The 18189-nt window shown below is 34.2% G+C and overlaps 1 protein-coding gene and 1 long non-coding RNA gene across 2 annotated transcripts in view; one reads left to right on the forward strand and one right to left on the reverse strand.

Annotated features, from left to right (window-relative positions):
• The window catches only part of LOC127876444 (ubiquitin carboxyl-terminal hydrolase 38-like), a 553141-nt gene that overhangs the window by 151064 nt on the left and 383888 nt on the right, over positions 1-18189 (forward strand). The gene's annotated exons all lie outside the window — the stretch shown is intronic.
• On the reverse strand, positions 1594-3341 carry LOC127876497 (uncharacterized). Its single transcript, XR_008047896.1, has 3 exons — positions 3191-3341; positions 2653-2773; positions 1594-2145 (listed from the first exon to the last, which is right to left on the reverse strand). It is a non-coding gene; the product is annotated as an uncharacterized LOC127876497 (long non-coding RNA).

The following is an 18189-nucleotide window of genomic DNA, read 5'->3' on the forward strand; positions in this document are numbered from 1 at the left end:
AAATGATTTATTAGTTAAGAATTACAAACCCTGAGAATCCTGCTAGAAAATTCACTTGTGACATCAAATTTAATACATTTTTACGTAAGGTATATTAATGAAATATAAATGGTGTTCTTATTACATATAGAAGTACAATTATTCAAAAATTGAAACGAAATGGACAAGAAATAAGAATATTTTTTTTGCAAGATTTGTAAACTTATTCCTGATTGTGTTAAGGGTAGAATTAAAACAAAATGGCCATAATGGCCCTATATCGCTCACCTTAGTACAGGTAGCCAATATTTGTCAATGGCATAGTGACCTAGTTTTTGACCCCTGATGACCCGTCTTTGAACTTGACCTACAATTCCTCCAAACAATCATCCTGACCAAGTTTCTCGATCTATGAGCAGAAAAAAAACAAAGGGGAGTTAAAAGAAGAAGGACGGACAACAGACATTCATCGATCCTATGAGCTCATCTGAGCTCAGGTGAGCTAAAACATCAAGGACCTTAAGAGCCTGGGTCGGCGCTATTAAATAGATGTTCCAAAAGATTTATTTAATTTCCAAACAAAACATGTGTCATGAACAGTAACATAAACATTCAAATGCCCAATTTCACAAACTTAAGGTTAAGAAAATAGTACACAATTTAATGTTTTGTAATGTAACGGGTTATAATGGGTATATTTCAGTAAAATGTATATGCAATGTATTTTATTATTATGAGTTTATTTTATGAAAGGATAATAGATATATTTCAGTAATATGTAACGAACAGAAAAATATAAGAATCGTGACTCGCAAAATGCATATAAACAATTAGTAGGTACATTAAGCGGGAAGAAGCGACATTCCGATGCGTAAAAATATAAGAATCGTGACTCGCAAAATGCATATAAACAATTAGTAGGTACATTAAGCGGGAAGAAGCGACATTCCGATGCGTTTTCCAGGTGTGAATACAAATTGGAGATGTCAAATTAAAGGGAGACCCGCGAGTACAGAGGCGTAAAATCCGGCGGGACGATATGTCATCTGTCTATGAACGCCAAGATGCACACGTTTGACGCCCATTACTTGATGACAGGCGTGGGTCACGAATTAGGCGAGTACGTAACAAAATTGGTATAAAAGCGGGGTAATTTTAACGGACTAGAGAGCCATTTGGGCCATTCGGGGAGTCGGCGGTTAGAGATTTGTCACGTCTTCTTGACGTGGTGGCCATGTCGGCCACCGCGCTGTAAAATTGTATTTCATGAACATTAGCAAGCGTTGTTAGAAAATATTCAACAGAAATAAATCTCGATGAAAACAGAAATGAACTTTAGTTGTTACTGTGTATTATAAACGAACAATGTGTAATTACGTGACAGTTTAATACTGTTTTTTTTTTATCAAATTGCAAGAAACTATACATGTATATTGCTAATTTCTGGCTAAGAAAGATTTTTTTTTAATACCTGGTATGTTTTTTACTGTAAGTGTATTTAGATATTGTGAAATATTTAAAGCATATAAAGATATATTTAAAATACATACATTGAATATTTTATAAAACAAACATTCATTCACAGCTGAGTTTGGCAACTCTTCAATGAAATTTTCTCTTGAGTTACTCATAAAATGATTAAATATAAATTGCACACTTTACAATATTCCATTTTATAAACAAGGTGTTAAGTCATATTTTGTGTTTTTGGGCTTAAACAAAACATTTGAAGAAAAAAAGAAACACAGTTGAAACTAAATGTAATTTTGGGCATGTTTGTTCTTTAGCTAAAGTCATTGCGATTATCTTTTGAACTAACGAGTTGTAACGACAACTCCTGGTATCCTGTATTCATCAACATTCCAAACACGGTAGATATCACCAGTATTAGTCTCTGAACAGATTTTGTATTCCCTATCTTAAAGGTTGGTAGAGACACAGCCAAGAGAACATCAGCTAGCAGTGGCTGTTGCTCTAATAGTTCATCAATGAGTTCATGCCATTGATATTCAGCCAGGTCACAGAAATCCTTTTGGGCTAAAACACTGTCCTTGTTGTAGCATTCTTTTGCTGCATATTCAATTTAATTTAAAAGTTCTACAACGATACTTCCTCTCAATGAAGAAGACAATATATGCCCTGCAACTTCTCTTGGAGAGCTGGAACCTGTTTGAAGCAAAAAAAAAGTAAAATAAAAAAACAAAACAGAAATAATAATATATGATAATATTGCTTGATAAATCTTTTTTTTTTCTTTAAAAGAAATGACAATATAATGTTATTTTAGCAAACATCAATAATCTATGTTTCTATATCATAGACTTCTTAAAAAGTGTTTTATACATTATTAGTAGTCATTTCAAAAAAAATATTTGTTTAAATTGACTAAAAATTAGTCATATATTTTACAAAAACAAAATATCTGATTGATAGCCGTTTTAGATTTTTATTTTATAAAATTACCCACCCCTTTACTACATTTATCATCTCCCACTGTTTCTGTTGTGTACATATGTACAGCTTATGACATATGGTAATGATTGTTTTCTAAATTCAATTTAATAAGCATGGTTCATATGACATTGTATTATACCTGAATATAAAATTGAGTGCTCTGCCAGCAAAATAAGGAAAATATACTAATGTTATTACTGTTTAAGAATCATTATGTACCTGTTCTGTTTTTTCCACCAAACATGTTGTTCATGGCAATTGCACAGTTGTTCCAGAAACTGTTTTCTGACTCGCCATCTTTTCGTAATTTTTGACTATTTGTTGTGTCTGGTTTTTCATCCTAGATCAGTGATGAAACATGAAAATTTGAGTGTTTAATGGCAAAGCTTAAAAAAGGATTGATGGGCTTGTGCCAAAATAGTTTATATGAATGAAGAGTGGTTTATTTGATCTTTGAATAAAATTTTTAGCCCATGTCCTAATGCAAAGAACTTAATATTAATGGCAAAAATACAATATACACACAAAAATACAGTGTTCTATTAAGCAAGCCTATGTTTAACAAATATTAAATCCATAGTATATATACCAAATGTTGGTACTTAATAAGTGATATATTCCAAATGTTGGTACTTAATAAGTGATATATTGTGTTTTCAACAAATTTTACAATTGGTTGAAGAGATTTCACAATTATAAAAATACAATTGAATTATTATAGAAAAGAAAGTAGTACTAGAAAGTGAAAAATAATCACCAGTTTAATTCTTTTATGTTCATGTTAAGGTGTTTTTCTTGTGGGAGTTGATATTGCCCTCTTGCTTCCTCGTTTATGAGGGGTACTTGAGTTTTTTGGGCACAGGCACTGTATGTGTGATCTGGACAAGACTTACTCTCAATTACTTGGAACCAAGTATGATCCATCTGAAATATGATTAATGATTTGAATTATGAATTATGAATAACTTTGTCTTGAAAACCACGAACCATTTTTAATGGAGTTTAGAAAAGATATTTAGAAGCATTTTGCTAATCAGGTCTGAAATTCTGACTGTGGTGAACCTGGAAAAAGGTATGAATACATAAAAATGCATTACTACTGTTAATCAAAGATAACCACACCGCAATGCTTTCATATTTGTCACACTACTCAAAAATACATCACAAATACAGTATGTTACAAATTTACTTAAACATCCGAAATTACACTATCTGTGTACTTGTCCGAAACATACTCAGGTTATGGAACATTAATTAACTCTAATATGCGGAAGAACTCGAAAAAAAGGAAGAACGTTTACAGAATGAAATATATGCATTTCGATTGAAAAATGAATGATACCCCGACGAGCCTCATTTGTAAATATCTGGTTAACTCACCATTATCATCGCGTCGACCATGATTCCGCCAATGCCAGGCTTCTATTTGTTTACAGTGGATGCTGGGAACCAGAATATATGCGTACAGAAAATTTACACATGTTACGCACAATTTGATTGGCTGACTAACTCGTGGCCACGAGTTAGCTATGTCGGGATCTCGAGATGACGAAAATGCTCTCCTCTTTTATTTAATGCACTCTGCCTTTTTTTCTGCACCGCTCTTTTTTTAATTGTACTCCGCTTTTATTTAGATTTGCACTCCTCTTTTTCTATCTCGTGGCCACGACATAGCTAATTCGTGGCCACGAGATAGAAAAAAGAGGAGAGCAATTTAAAACAAGAGATGCACCGCTCTATTTTTAATTGCACGCCGCTTTTATTTAGTTTTGCACTCCTCTTTTTCTATCTCGTGGCCACGACATAGCTAATTCGTGGCCACGAGATAGAAAAAAGAGGAGAGCAATTTAAAACAAGAGATGCACCGCTCTATTTTTAATTGCACGCCGCTTTTATTTAGTTTTGCACTCCTCTTTTTCTATCTCGTGGCCACGACATAGCTAATTCGTGGCCACGAGATAGAAAAAAGAGGAGAGCAATTTAAAACAAGAGATGCACCGCTCTATTTTTAATTGCACGCCGCTTTTATTTAGTTTTGCACTCCTCTTTTTCTATCTCGTGGCCACGACATAGCTAATTCGTGGCCACGAGATAGAAAAAAGAGGAGAGCAATTTAAAACAAGAGATGCACCGCTCTATTTTTAATTGCACGCCGCTTTTATTTAGTTTTGCACTCCTCTTTTTCTAGAAAAAAGAGGAGAGCAATTAAAAAAAAGGAAGTGAATGTCACCTCTATGCCACCGTAATTGGGACTATGTGGAAATAGGGATACAATTAATTCAGGTCTTCACATTTTTATTATTTCTTAATTTAAATCACCAATTACATTCGAAGTACATTTAGGTTAAGGATATAAGCAGAAAACATAACCTAACAGGTAGTTGTTTTCTGACTGTCATTTTTGGATTTGGTATTGTTCGTTGGGTTTTTATTTATTTTTATTTATTTTCAACGTTCTCTAATATTAGCTTTAGAGTATGACGAAGACACATAGGGTGATAGGGATTGTCTAATTGATAATACTATTAACCATTCTGGAAATTTCGCGATTAAAAATGTCACCATGTTAAAAAATTTGGTTATTTATTGTTTTTGTAATGACCATACTATAGTAACATGTAAATTATTATCAAAGTAAAAGTATTGATCCTCAATGCCTTCTTGATGATCATTTAGAACTCATTTTAATTTTGCTAAAAAAGCTTACATATCTGAAAAAATAAATCTTAATTCTCGTTTCTATTCTGGAAAATATATCTTCCTAATTCTATTCTCAGAACATGGCGTTTGCCACTCCAAAAGATGATATTAAGGCCGTAGATAGCTCAGTCAGGAACAAATGGCGATGGGAATGGATCACCAACGACCAAATAGGCCAATATCTTCGGAAAACAAAGCTACCGGGCCAAGCGTACTGCACATGGTGCAATAGAAGACTCCATAAATACCAGTCCACTGGCAAAAAAGACCTCCATCGACTTTGAATCGCCACAGCATGTTAAAGCACTGACGGCAGTAAAGACCAACTACAGCTTAGATTGTAATAATAAAACTAAAGTTTAAGCAGCAAATTATTTTGTTTCACGTTTTGATATGGTTTATATTTTAAGAATTAAACACTCACATTTATACTTTCTCTAAAATTAAATTAAGCTTTACATGAAATGCATGAGTAAATGCCATTGCATGCAAATTCTCATATTTCGTGGTCCAATAGATTGAACTTATATCTGTTACTTTTGACCCTGCGTATATGGATATTGTTCATTCAACAGGGTCTTGCTGAAGCCATTACCAAAGAGGAGTTTAACCAAAGGTTGAAGGACATAACGGACAGTAAAATCTGGAATTCTCGTCCCACATTGAAACCATATATACATAGAACGACAGTGGCTACCAAAGTACAAGGTATAATTTATTTTTGGTTATGTCGGCATTAAACATAGTTTAGAATTTGATATACTGGTATAATGCATAGGTCGAGATTAGATTTAAGTATGTTTTATTAAAACAACTTAAAGGCACATCTGGTATTTTTTCCATTTTGATACATAGACAAAGAATGAAAAAAACCTAACCATTCAATTTTTCTGAAACTTTGCAATATTAAAGAGTATTATAACGAACAAATTAATGAAATAAAAGATGGTGGTAGCGGGCCTACTTTTTGAGTGACCTGCCCCTAAAATAGTGAGTTTTTTACTAAGGGATGTAGATTTGGCGTTGTTTGTCAGTCTGCCTGTCAGTTATATGGCGTGTAGTTTTTTAACCGTCCGTATGCCTTTTGTCTTTTCATTCACGGAATTATTTGTTTAAAATAGTTTATATAAATGTGTAGCATAGGTAGAGGACATATTTCGATCAAGACAATAACTCTCTATATAAGGCCAAAGTCAGACTAGGACGTTCAAGATAGTGCAATAATGGATGTGTCCTGTCCTGTCCATGTCTTTTATAAATAATTTCCGCCTTAAAGCATTTATCATACTATGCTAGATATATTACAAAATAATGGATATATTACACAACGATTGGGTAGTAAGCACTAACCATTTACTCTCTGTATGTGGGCTCTTTTAAGATTTTTACAGTCTTTTTGCATTTTATTAGACTGTTGTTTTTTTTTACAAAAAAATACAGTATGTTTTAAACTTGGTTTCTATAAATGTAAATTTGTATGAATTATTGACCATTTAAATTGCTGTAATTGTTGATATTAAAGAAAATTGTTATCAACATTTCTGTTAAAAATCCAACCAAGTTTCCACATTTTTTTGGTTTTGTAGTAAGAAATCTTATTATTGTATTTATACATATGTTTCAGGCATGATTCATCTCCCAAAGTCCTCATCGTTAGAGAGCACCAGTCTACCTATACGACCACTGGTTCCACTGGAAGACAGGCGTCTGAATTCGGAAGCAATGCTGCTTGGGTTCATGGCCGAGCACGACCTCCAGTACTCCATGGCTCCTGAACTTGGGAAGTTGTGCCCAGGGATCTTATCCTCAAAGGCACTTAATGCAGTAAAATGGAAAGAACCACGTCTTCTTACAAAATGACTCATGGTTTAAACAAGTTTTTTGAGAGCGATCTAGTCCAGGATTTCAATGACACTCCATTCTGCTTAAACATTGATGAATCAACAAATGCTAAGGAAGAGTACAAAGTGGTGTCAATACTTGTTAGCTTCTTCATGAATCAACACAGTGAAATCTTTGTTAGACATATGTGTAGTCTTTAAAAGTAGTGAAAGAAGATGCTCAATCAATATATGATGGTGTTGAGTCAGTTTTTCTGAAATTTGGGCTGTCTTACACAATGCGAGGGCAAAAAATAGAGTGGAAGCGAAGCTGTTGAGTAAGGCACAACATATGCTGGACATTGACAGTGACAGTGTGCACAATGCACAAAATGCTGTAAAAGAATTCGGTAAAACAGTATCAAATTAATGCATTTGATTTTTCAGAAAATACAGGGCCAAATAGGCACTTTCGTGAACCTAGTCCTTTTTGCAACGTTTAAAATGATCTTTAAGAGTTAAACACTGTGATAGTATTGTTTAATTGTAGACTGTGACACAGTATAACTTATTTATTTTCATGTATGTGCTCATAAAATGCTTCTGTATTTTGTTTAAAAATGTTTTTGATGTTATAGCAGACAATTTTATTTTAATTAGTAATATTTTCATTTGGTATTTTTATTTTATGTGCTAGTCATATAGACTTCTTATACAAGACTCTAATTCACTTATATACTCATTTTGATAATTTAATTTTAAGTACTACATGTAGTCATATACTTAGATCAGACTGTTATTTATGAAGTAATATACTCAATTGGTAATTTCATTTGAAGTGCTAGTCAAATATTTTTGATATATTGTAATTATGTTATATGGCGGTGTATAATATTGATATTGTTCTTTGTCAATCTGACAGGTCAAATTTTTGCAAATGTTTAAGTGATCTCATTTTCTAAGAGTTAAACTATGTAATTGTACTTTAATTGTTTCCTCTGACACCTTATTGCGTATAATTTTTCAGGTATTAGCTCATAAAATGCTCCGTTATTATTTTTTTAATTCTAGTGCTGTTGATCAGACTTGTTTATCTATAGAAAAAAAATACTTCTTTGGTATTATTGAAATGCTCGTCATATACTCTTGGTAAAATGGGATCATGTTAAATGGAAGTTCACAATATTGAATGATATTGTTCTTTGGCAATTTGTCAAATTGGTGAAATTTGTTTAAAAGATCTCATGTTGTCAAATTGGTGATATTTGTTTTAATGATCTCATGATAAACATCTTTACCGTATGTAATGTTTCTTCTTATTTGCACTAAAATCTTGATGCCTAGTCATTACAATTTCTTATTTTTATATATTTTGAAATGTCATAGTCATTTATAGAAAGCTATTATTAAAATGTTGAAATGTCCAGTGTTTGTTAAAAACCATTTATTGATTAATACTGGCAAAGAATACATGTACTCAACAGAAATTGTAACTAGAAATACTATATAAAAGTACATAAAGCTAGGACTGGGAATACTTCGCCCCCGCCGGGAACCTTCCGCCTCAGACCCCGGCTAAATTTACAGGATTTCAAATTTGGGACAATTGTCACCCCTGTTTCCAGTAACAAATGTAATAGGCAGAGACCTGTTTGGGCTGACGATAATGTTTTGTATATTGTCTGCAAGGAGATGCCTAATTTAAAGACGACCCCAAGGGCCCAAACTGCAGCTCGAGTTTGCCCAAAGTTTAAAGAGTTGTGTGAAGACTTGAACACTTACTCATACCATATCACTGTATCATATCACTTGACTTTCTAATGCAGTCGGCAAATAAAAAAGACATAATAAACCTTGTTAAATATATTTTTAATGCTAATAAATGCGTAATTATATAGACAATCAGTTATAATTGTTAACTTTTACAAGACTATAGCCATGTTAATTGATTTTTTCATTGAATATGTTTGTATAATTTAAATAATTCTATCAAACCAAGTGTTACTTAGGTTTTCCACGAGAGAGTACAGAGTGTGAAGGTCAAGGTACCATTACAGAAAGTGAACATAAGGGTCATTTCATGAGAACAAATCTGAATTTATAATTAATTAATTAATCGTTTTTAAGTACAGGAATACCAAAAATAATAACAGCAAAACAAACGTGAATAATTGGACGGATATAATAAAGTGTGGACAGTAAAGATTAACCGTTAATTACTGTGATATTCCTTGGATAAAAATTGCTTATTTCTTTGATCGAAAGAACAAAGAAATCGAAGCCGAAATGGCTGATAAGCAAGGGCAAAGGAACGATTCGTACTTCGATCGTGTTCTGAAAAGAACGCGTGAACAAGCAAAAATAAGTGCTGGGAAGGCCAACGAAACTCCTGGAAATCCGGAAAGGCCCTCAGAAACAAATTCGTTTGACACTCAATTCGGGGGAAATCCCCAAGAAATTGCAATTGACTGCGCCATTTCTGAAAATCAGAATTGACTCGGCGAGGATGCGCAATGCGACTTTGCGCAGGGCGGAAACGCTAATGCATTGTGGGAGCGAATAAACAATATGGAACGTCAAAAATGAAAGTACGAAAGCGACCAGACATAACTTCTGTCAAATCTAGTGTTGAATGTTGCGAAAATGCAACAAAAATTAGACAAACGTACGGGTACCGAGTCAACCCTACCATCTTTGACTGCTCAGAGAACATCATCGCCCGAAAGGTCGGTGATCGGAGATAGTTTGTCGGACATAATGGAGGGGTCAGTCTCCGAAAATGAAGACCGAGCAGATGACGCTGATTCTTTCATGGTAGAATTCAATTCATTGTACGAGGATTCCCAAGTTTTCGGGCCGCCTATTGAAAAAAAAAAGGGGATTATTTAATAAAGCCATAGATAAAGGAATGCCCGAGGACCAATTAAAAGAATTGTCTGCAAAGTACCTCGTACTCGAAAATTGTCGTCGTTTAGAGGTACCTGTAATCAATAAGGAACTATGGACTGCTCTTTGCGACAAAAGAGAGGGGGATTTGGCTCTCCAAAATATTCAAAAACAAATAAAGTTAGCCATGTTCCCTACCTTAATGGGTCTTGATATATTGAAAAACAAAGGGGAACAAACAAAACTGCCTCAGTTAATAAAGGACAGTTTTAAAATTCTTACGAACGGCATTTATTAATGCAATAGGAAGAGAAAATCTATTGTCAAGACAGCTGTCCCTGCCAGGTACAAAAAGGTTTGTGACTTGGATACTCCAGTCACTTCAAACCTTTTTGGAGATAATATTGACTCCAAAGTGGAGGACATTGAAAAGGAGGAGAAAAGATCTCAAAAATTCACATCAAGCCCTTTTTTATACCAATGCCATGCCCCAAAGGGCAGAGGGACTTCTCATCCATACAAGTTCAAAGCCGGCCAATCCCAGTAAAAAATACAAGTTTATTACGGGAAAAGCAGAGGTCGGAGTTACCGGGGGAAATCCTCGACTCAGTCCTACAGGGGAAAGAGACCATATTAGATGTAAGTCCTTGTTTGCTTATAAACAATACACCAGATATGTTTCAAGGTGGAAAATTACGGCATTTTACATCAGAATGGGAAAAAAATCACATCTGACAATTGGATTCTCCAAACAATTTGTGGTTACAAATTAGAAATTACATTTAGCCCATGGCAGCCATTCAAGCCTAATCCAATACAATTCAGTCAAATGGAACAAAAACAAATAGATGATGAAATTTCTAAATTTTTAGACAAAAAGATAATTGAAAAAGTTGAAACAACTGACAAACATGAGTACTATACCAATATTTTTATGAGACCAAAGAAAGATGGAACTGTGAGAGTTATATTAAATCTTAAAAGATTCAATGACTGTGTTGAAAAGATTCATTTCAAGATGGAAACTCTGAAGTCTGCTATAGCAAACATTCAACCAGGAGACTTCTTTGGATCAATTGATGTAAAGGATGCTTATTTCAGTATACCTATAGCTGAATCTGATAGAAAGTATTTGAGATTCATTTGGAATAACAAAAGATATCAATTTTGTACTTTACCTCAAGGTCTGGCTTGCAGCCCGAGAGTATTTACCAAAGTTTTTAAGCCTGTTTATTCATCACTTCGAAACATTGGGCATTTCAACACTCCATATATTGATGATAGTTTATTAAAAGGTCAGAATTATCAAGATTGTTTGGAAAACATTCATGACACTATACGATTAGTCGATAAATTAGGATTTACAGTTCACCCGGAAAAATCAGTTTTCATACCCACACAGAAAATAACTTTTCTGGGTTTTATTTTAGACTCGATCAATATGACAGTTCAGCTTACACCCGATCGAGCGGAAATTCTAATACAAATGTGCATCACTATGTCGAAACGATATAGTGTAACTATTTGTGAGTTTTCCTAGTTGATTTGAAAAATGGTAGCTAGTGAACCAGGGGTTCAATTCGCCGCTTTATATTACAAAGACTTGGAACACTTGAGAGACAAGAATCTGAAAAAATGTTTTGGGAATTTCAATTCAAAAATGACTATAAATGAGGATGTGAAAGAGATTCTAGACTGGTGGATTAAAAATAAAGAACTCAGTTATAAACCCATCTCTTTACCAGAACCGCTTGTTATCATTCATAGTGATTCTAGTAAAACAGGATGGGGGGGGAGTAAATAATATTAATGGATCAACTATTGAAGACTCTGGTCTGAAGTTGGAAAAGAAGAACACATTAATTACTTAGAACTTAAAGGCGCGTTAATGGTAATGAAAAAGTTACTTTGTAATGAGAGAAAAGTTCATGCAAAGATATATATGGATAATTCCGTTGCTGTGGCTTACATAAATAATTATGGGGGAAAAGTAGAGAAATTACACAATCTTGCTAAACAATTATGGTTGTGGGCCATGGATAAACAAATTTGGATAAGTGCTGCTCATGTACCGGGAGGGGGCAACTTTGAAGCAGACAGATTGTCCAGAAATTTGAACGATGATATGGAATGGATGTTAAAGACTGAAATATTTCATAAAATGAAAGAAACACTCGGATTCATTGAAATTGACATGTCTAAACTCAATAATCAAAAGTCAAAATATGTGTCTTTCCAGCCAGATAAATGTGCCATTGCGATAGATGCTTTCACTATGAGTTGGAACATTTATGCAAATATGTATATGTTTCCTCCTTTCAGTGTCATAAGAACTATACAAAAGGTGGTGAAAGAGCAAGTACACAGGGTGGTGCTAATAGCACCGATTTGGTCAACGCAAGTATGGTTTTCAACTCTTCTGCATCACATATCGGGCCAATCCTATATTCTCCCAATGAACTGTCTGCATCTTCCAGCACAAACAGACAGAAAACATCCAATCAGGAATCTGCGATTAGCAGCTTTCATCTTATCGGGCAGAGTCTCAGAGATAGAGGAATTTCAGAAATTACAACCGACATCATTTTGCAGTCGACGAGAAAATCAACTTGCCAGCAGTATGGGTCGTATCTCAAAAGACGGTTGTGTTTTTCTAGTGAGGAACAAATTGATCCGTTTAATCCAACTACCCATATTGTTTTGAAATTTTTATCAAATATGTTTGAAGATGGAAAAGGCTATAGCGCAATTAATACTGCTAAGTCAGCTATATCTTCAGTTAGTGCTCTCTTACACAATAGAATTGGAAGTCAGGCTGTCAAGTGACCTTTTTTCAAAAAGTAGGAAAAAATAGGAACTACTTTTGCATGAAAAGAAGGAAAAAAGTAGGAAAAAGTAGGAACTTTTCCCTCAAAAGTAGGAATACATAATACTAATTTTTTAGCCACAGGTCCAGGAAACATAGCTGGAAACAGAGCAGGAGTGCCATCACATGTTCTGTATGGATACCCACTTGAAGCTACCTTAAGGGCCCAGATGATTTCAGCCTTTTGTATCTGTTCCTTGTGTGATGGATGTACTTGCATACAGAAAGATTTATCCCCACCACCCTGAGAGCTGCTTGGCTTTGGAGCACTTCCAAACAAACGCTTTTGTAAATTATCATGCATGTATTTCATGTTTTCCTTGTGTTTTTGTCCATCTGCCTGACTTATCAGTTGATAAGCACCAGAATTACAACACGAGATGGACTTCATGCAGACAGTACAATATCTTGCAAACTCATTGCCGGTATCTCTCTTGCACCATGATCCAACTGTTTTTCCACTGTTGTCCAACTTCTCCATCCATGAAGGGTAAAACTTTGTTTTCCCACTAGGCATTTTAGCACTTATAGTGTATCTATGATAATTAAGTTTCAAGCAAAGCTACCCTGATTAAGAAGTATAATTAGATGCTGTTCATTTTGGTGTATCATCAAATAAGTGGTTAGAGGTCTTCTGTGTATCGATATACAAATGGTAATATATTGTGCATGTTATATCCTTAGGCAGAAGACCAAATTTATTTAGTGATACACTAACTTGTTGTACAATATGAATACTAATATATAAAGCAGTGTCAATGCTCTGCTACAGCTACATCGTGAAACCTTTAAATTGACAATAGGGTGCAGTTATAATGACTTAAGTTACATTCAAAATGACTGGTCATTGCAGAGCAGATTATGCAACTGGAGATAGACCTTATCACCTGACATCTTTTATGACATCATTGATTGGGCAATGAAACAGTTGCACTATATTGTTTATTCCAGTTTCAAATAATGGTTTTCACATTATTGATGACTTCGCGGGAGTGTAATAATGCCGTTTAATAATTTTAATACTACGCTGTAACACCTTAAAGTTACCTCACTAGCTATGGCATCATTAGACAAGAATTGTGTTTGTCAGAAACACAATGCCCGTGTGTGTGTTTCAGAGTTTATTTACAGGTCCTACTGGCCTCTTCACGCTTTGAAATAAAATTTCAATATATCATTTGGCAGGTTTAGAAATTATCTCCCTCTTAAAGCTTATTACTTCCCTTGGATTGTATTTTTTGACTTTTTGAAGCTATATATATTTGACTTTTGACCTTGAAGGATGACCTTGACCTTTCACCACTCAAAATGTGCAGCTTCATGAGATACACATGCATGCCAAATATCAAGTTGCTATCTTCAATATTGCAAAAGTTATGGCCCAAATTAAAGTTTTCGGACAAACACACAGACAGACAGACAGACAGACAAACGAACTGACAGTACAACTGCTATATGCCACCCTACCAGGAGCATAAAAATGTATTGGGGCATTTAGGCTCTGTGCATTTATCTTTAATTACTAAACATGATGTACCTATGATATCAATAGAACATCATATCCGTTGTCATGTAATACAGAATTTATTACATTATATTTGTAAATGATGAAAACTCGGCAAAGCATCATTTTTTTCTTTTTCAAATAACTTGTGTAATAAATTCCATATTACATAACCACTCATACAATACATGTATCTCTATATCTCTACATTCCAAACAGCAATATCATGTAAACATGCATAAGGTTTGGTCAAATTGTTGTCAATGGAAACAAAATAAAACTGGAATAAACAATGGGTTCCCTCAGCTCTTGCATCACTGGGAACTGTGTAAGGTAGTGAAGTCTGCAGTGTACAAATGTTAAGGAAGTAAACAAGGCACAATTGTTACTTAAAAAAAAACTTGTTAATAATTTCAAAAGTTACATAAGAAATAAATATTTATGCTTCCTGAAGAGGTGCTAGCAGACAGTCAGCATGGGTTGTCAGGTCTCATCTAGATGAATGCACATTAACAGGGATACAGTCATGCCATAGATTCATTCGTCCTGCAAGTTTACTAAATAAACTCTTGAAAAAAAATAATTCTCCATTGAAAATGAAAAAGTAGGAATAGTAGGAAGATTTGGTAAAAAAATAGGAAAAAGTAGGATCCTGATGAAAAAGTAGGAAATAGTAGGAAAAAGAAGGAAAAAGTATGACCGCTTGACAGCCTGGGAAGTGAAACCTTGATTAAGCGATTTATGAGGGGAGTGTTCACTAAAAGACCAAATTTACCAAAATATGGGACTATTTGGGATGTAAATAAAGTTTTCAATTATATACTGTCATTGTCATCTAATGAAACATTGCCATTACTGATATTATCTGAAAAACTGGCTATTCTTCTTATGCTGTTGAGTGGACAAAGAGGACAGACTATTCATCTATTAAAACTACAAGATGTAAAAACTGAGGGTGATACAGTTGTCCTTTACTTCTCAAGTCCATTAAAACACACACAATCAAATAAACATTTAGAGCCATTAGTCTTAGATAAATATTCCGTTAACGAAAAGTTATGTGTTGTAAAGACAATAAATGACTATATTTCAAGAACAAAAACCTTTCGAACTGAAAGTGATGAAAAGTTATTCATAGCCTCCCTTTAAAGGGGTAACAAAAAGTACAATTGCACAATGACTAAAAGGCCATTATGATAAAATCTGGGATTTACACTGCTGTTTTTCAATCGCATAGCTGCAGAGCAGCTTCAACATCGGCAGCAGGAGAAAGTGGTCTACAGTAAGGAACCATCATGAAAGCGGCAGGCTGGAGTTCTGCAAAGACTTTCAAGCAATACTACAAAAGAGTTATTCCAGAGTCATCATACAATAGGGCTATATTGCAGCCCACATGTGGTAACTAGCTGGACAGGTATCGTACACATAACCATTACTATATATATGATAGCGATAATAGAATGAAATAATGGTGATAATTATTCAGATTATAATCATAATTGATTGCTGGGTTAATACTCCTTTTAAAAATGACTGAGTGCAGCTCTAAAATCTCGTGGAAAACCTAAGTAACACTTGGTTTGATAGAATTGATAAATTAATCGAGACTTGATGAAGATTGATTAAAATTCTATCAAACCAGTGTTCTTAGGGTTTACACGCCCACCCGAGCTATTAGGTTACTTAACCATGCTCGTTCCCACCCAGCACTGATAAGTCATTATTACTTCTCTAAAGAATGACCTTGACCTTCACACTCTGTTCTCTCTCGTGTAAACCCTAAGAACACTGGTTTGATAGAATTTTAATCAATCTTCATCAAGTCTCGATTAATTTATCAATTCTACAATTTCCTCGTGTTACGGTTGAAGATATAATTATATTGATTACTGCTGTATTATTGTTTTTTTTGTAAACTTCTCTTATTGAATCAATGTTTTGATATCATTATACACACTGCGTAACTTTCTGTTTTGTGGCAAAAAAGCATTGTATTATGCTTATATGCTAATAAAGGTTGTTGTTGTTGTATCTATGGAGGACCAAGTTAGATGAGACAAATGTTGCATGTAGTTCAAAATTCAGAAACTGGAGAAACCGATGCAACTGATGAAAAAAGCGATTGGCTTCAAGGATATCCTGGGAATCGAAGAACTAACTGTAGTTAAGGATTCAGTGAAGCCAGTGGTGCCAATCGAGGGATCTTCAAAGAAGTTAAAAAATAACTTTGAGGATAAAATTATGGTCAAAAATGAGATTTAATTTTTGTCCATTTTAGACACAATCTTACAAGAGTAATTCTTTGAAGAAACTTCTCAATTCCATCGGACTTAAAGATATTGTTAGTTGTCCATAATGCTAAATCAGATCTTGTTTGTTCTTCACATTATGACCTTCAGTGAAGCCATACCAGAAGCAAATCAATTTGAACAAGAAAAAACAATGATTATTCTTATATATTACTCCCAGAAACAGAAACTGATAGAGATGACTCAATCATACACAAAGCTCTTGGCATACTGCATCAAAGAATTATAGACAAAAGCTCAAGACATGACAATGAGTTTTATTTTCATGAAGAAATTACCCCACCTGCACAGAAGGAATTTGTTGATCCTCTGCTTTATAAAGCAGTATGTTGGTTGTCAGAAAGTGTTATAACAGGGTGCAGGATCATGTGACTTTATGGGGTTCACAAATGGATGTTAATGGATGTAATTACTATGTTAAGAAGTGATTTTTTTCAAATAACTTTTTTTAAAAATCTGAAGAATTTCAACTTGTGTATAAAAGACTGTTTTTTATGCGGCTTACCGCAATGAGAAAAACATCAGAATTACTTTCTTTAATAAGCCCGTGTTCTTCGCTGAAATTTCGATGTATACAACAGGCATATATGCTGCAAGCAACTTGATATTTTGGCACCGATTTCAGATGTATTCAATAATATATTCTTAAATCTTAAGATATCAGAACAAACTGCAAGACATACTGTCTTATTTTCATAAATCTTTGGCTTCGCATGTATAATCTACCATATTGTCCTGGCAATATGAAATGACAATCTTGCTTCAAATATTTGTTAAATATATTTAAACCCGGTTTCACCAATCAAAATCTTAATCAGGCACCACCGTTATCAATTTCCTCAAGTAAACCCCGCACCACATCATATTTTCTTCTGGCGTCGACAATGACGGTTGGATAGAAACAACTGCACTTAGAAATTTTGTTGAGAGCTTACCTAGTATGCTGTCCGGGTTTAGTTGTCTTTTTTTGCACAAACACTGTAAATTTTACAGAATATAAGTTCTAAAAATGAGGACGATGTCCTCCAAGTTGCAGAGTCCCACTCGGAGTTTTCAGGTTTTGAAAATACATTGTTGACATGCCATATGTGGCGAAAATAATTGAAGTTGGAAAAACATCTCCAATGAAAAAATCAAAAGAAAAAAGCCGCGTGAAGGGCATGCAGGAAAAAAGTTAAATCTACTGTGATTGTGCCAAATAAGAAATAAAAAGCCTAAAAATCAAATGCCAATAATGCCAATATTTCAAATGTGAACTTAGAAAATCTAAATTCAAATGAGATTAGATTGCTAAGAGAAAAACTGTTTACAAGAGACATATGATGACAATAGTTCAAATTTGATCTTACAAAATCTCAAATCAAATGAGATTATGGTACGAAGAGGAAAACTGGTTTAACAAGATCGAGGCAAAAGCCAAGGATGGCGTGGAAGAGGGCGGCTTTATTTTCTGCATAACATCATTATTCCAAAACTTCTGACCAAATTTGGTGAAGATCAGATGAAAACTACTTCAATTAGAGAGCAGACACCATGCTAAATGCTTGAAATGCACTAAGTGACCTCGTGATCTAGTTTTTGACCCGGCATGACCCATATTTGAACTTGACCTAGATATTCTCTAGACACAACTTCTGACCAAATTTGGTGAAGATTGGATGAAAACTACTT

Source organism: Dreissena polymorpha, chromosome 4 (assembly GCF_020536995.1).
Source record: "Dreissena polymorpha isolate Duluth1 chromosome 4, UMN_Dpol_1.0, whole genome shotgun sequence".
In the NCBI taxonomy this organism is placed as follows: Eukaryota; Metazoa; Mollusca; class Bivalvia; order Myida; family Dreissenidae; genus Dreissena; species Dreissena polymorpha.